Raw genomic sequence first — 3397 nt, 5'->3', positions numbered from 1 at the left:
CAATTTCTCAACCAACTCATCTTTGACAAAGCCTCCAACAACAACCACTGGGGAGAGGAGAACCTATTCAGTAAATAGTGCTGGGAAAAACTGGCTGATTCACATGCAAAAGATTGAAACAGGACCCCTACCTATCACCATACACAAAAATTAACTCTAAATGGATCAATGTAAAACCTCAAACTATAAGAATCTTAGAAAATATAGGAGACATCCTTATAGAAATTGGAACTGGCAATCAATTCCTGATCAAAACCCCAAGTGCCCATACTATAAAAAATAAGATAGACAAGTTGGGATCTTTTCAAACTGACAAGCTTCTGCAAAGCAAAAGAAACCATCAAGAGAGCAGGGAGACAGCCCACAGAATGGGAAAAAATATTTGCCAACTGTATGTCTAACAAAGGCCTAACCTCTAGGATCTAAAAGGAACTCACACATGCTGAAAGGAAAAAAACAAACAGCCCCATTAAAAAGTGGGCAAAAGACATGAATTGACACTTCTCAAAAAAAGATATACGGGCAGCAAACAGACACATGAAAAAGTGCTCAGCCTCACTAATCATCAGAGAAATGCAAATCAAAACCGCATTGAGATAGCACCTAACCCCAGTAAGAATGGCCAACATTAATAAAACAAACAACAACAGATGCTGGCGAGGATGCAGAGAAAAAGGAACGCTTCTACACTGCTGGTGGAAATGCAAACTAGTGCAACCTCTTTGGAAGACAGTGTGGCAATTTCTGAAAAAACTAGAAATTGACTTTCTATATGACCCAGCAATCCCCCTATTGGGAATATACCCGGAGGAACTCAAGTCATTCTACGAAAAATATACCTGCACATGCATGTTTGTTGCAGCTCTATTCACAATAGCAAAAATATGGAACCACTCATGCTGCCTATTGAAGCTGGACTGCATTTAAAAAATGTGGTACATATACACAATGGAATATTATGCAGTCATAAAGAAGGACAAACATATGGACTTCACAGCAACTTGAATGGCTTTAGGGTCGATCATACTCAGTGATCTATCACAGAAACAAAGAATAGAGTACCATGTGTTCTTACTCATAAGCGAATCTTGAACAATTATCATAATACTATAAGAAAGGGATTGTCAGTAGTGGGAACTGCCAGGGGAGGTGGGGTGGGATTGGCAGTTGAGGGAAACTGCCAGAGGAGGGGGGGCACACCTATCAACAAAGGGTAACTACATAATGAACATTTGCATACATAACCCTGAATTGTACCACATCTTTAAAATAATGGGAAAAAAAAGAAAAAAATAAAATTGAAATTTTACAATGCATAGATATTCCATAAACAACAAAAATGATGTTGTCACTTTCCAGGCACAGCCTCATTCTGGGTGCCTAGATTGTGGCCATCATGACTGTGCAGCTGTGGGAAATTACTACAGCTCCCCTGCCTTCTCCTTTATTGAAAATTTGCTCATGCATAGAATATCTTTTTTAATAGTGTTCCAGAGCTGGGCATGGTGGCTCATGTCTGGTAATCCCAGCACTTTGGGAGACTGAGGCAGGAGGATCACATGAACCCAGGAGGTCAAGCTGCAGTGACCTATGCTGGTACCCCTGCACTCGAGCCTGGGTGACAGAGCGATACCCTGTCCCATACACTAGTGAGCTTGCATGCCAAAACTAAGTTTACAATGCAGACAAGGGAGATGGGAACATTCTTGAGGCCCTCAGTAACTCACAGCTCATCCTCAGGGAGAGAAAAATAAAAAGAAATGGAAGAAACCACAAAGTCACAGCACAAAGTAGCTCCAATATTTATAATGGCACTGCTGGGAATGTCAGTCAGTCACTCACTGCCCACGCGGCTTTGACAGGGTTGGTGACTGATGAAGCACTGTCTCCAGTCCTGTAATTCTCTCCCTTCTCTCCACCACTGAAGAAAACATCTCAAAAGCAAGTGAACAAAAATCACATTGTCCTAGGAGGAACCTTTGTCTTCATTCATTTGTGTGGACATGTGAGTCGCCCATAAATGCTGTTCAGGTGTGAGGAGCAGCAGACGGCCTGCACAAGCCTCACAGTGGAGCACGGCATCAGTCACCACGCGGGAAGCCCCAGGCAAGAGCTGTGCCCCTCAGTTTTTGGACTTGGGATAAGTGAAACTGGGCAAAATGGGCTGTGGGCCACATGTTCCACCTGACTCTACTTTCTAATGACAGGAAACCTCAGCAAGAATGAAGACTACAAAAACCAAGGCTTGAACATGTTAGCTAAATCAAGGAGAGTAACTGTTAAAAAGCGTGGCCAACTTAAGACAAACAGGCAGAAACACTTCCTGGATCTGATGGGACGTCCTGCTATCCTCCTGTGTGTGCACCCACTGTGGGAGTTTTGAGCGTTGACGAGCATGGCATGCAAGCAAGTTATGTTAGTGGAGTACACCACTCAAAACTCCTGGAAACACAACAAACCCAACACAAATATGTATACCAGGCTGGGTGCAGTGGCTCATGTCTGTAATTAGACCACTTTGGGAGGCCAAGGCTGGAGGATCTCTTGAAGCCAGGAGTTGAAGAACACCCTGGGTAACATAGCAAGATTCTAGCTCTACAAAAATAAAAATAGATTAACCGGGAGTGGTGGCACAATCTTGTATTTCCAGCTACTCGGGAGGCTGAGACAAGAGGATTGCTTGAGGCCAGGACTTTGAGACTGCAGTGAGCTGTGATCACACCACTGTATTCCAGTCTGGGTAACAGAACAAGACCCTGTCAAAAAAATGAGACAATGGACATTGCAGCCATTTTTAGGAATGTGGCAGTTTGTTATCAAACCTTGCTTGGAGACAATCTACTTATTCATTCATTCATTCATTTTTTGTCCAGGCTAGAGTATAGTGGCACAATCATGGCTCACCACAGCCTCAACCTCCTGGTCTCAGGTGATCCTTCTGCCTCAGTCTCATGAGTAGCTAGGACTATAGGTGTGCACTACCACACCCAGATAGTATTTTTATTTTCATAGAGAAGAGGTCTCGCTATGGTACCTAGGCTGGCCTTGAACACCTGGGCTCAAGTGATCCTTCTGTCACAGCCACCCAAGTAGCTGGGACTACAGGCACACAGCCACATGCCTAACCAATTTTTTTTGACTTATTTTAGAGACAAGATCTCACCAAGTTGCTCAGACTGTCCTCAGACCCCTGGCTCAAGCAATCCTCCTTCCTCAGCCTCCCAAAGCTCTGGAATTTTAGGTGCAAGTTACCACGTGTGGCCCCAAACATCTTTTTGGTAGGTTTTCAGAAGCAGGACCTGCTCTGGGCAGCTCTGTGAAATAGACAGTCCTCTTGGTTTCTGGTGATTGCCGTTCCTGGAATTCAGTGTCCTCATTACCCTATAGATGGCCCGGG

The sequence above is a fragment of the Carlito syrichta genome, unplaced genomic scaffold, assembly GCF_000164805.1.
Source record: "Carlito syrichta isolate Samal-C Ts95f unplaced genomic scaffold, Tarsius_syrichta-2.0.1 Scaffold287934, whole genome shotgun sequence".
Taxonomy (NCBI): Eukaryota; Metazoa; Chordata; class Mammalia; order Primates; family Tarsiidae; genus Carlito; species Carlito syrichta.
The sequence above is the reverse complement of the archived record's forward strand: the minus strand, read 5'-3'. Positions refer to the sequence as shown.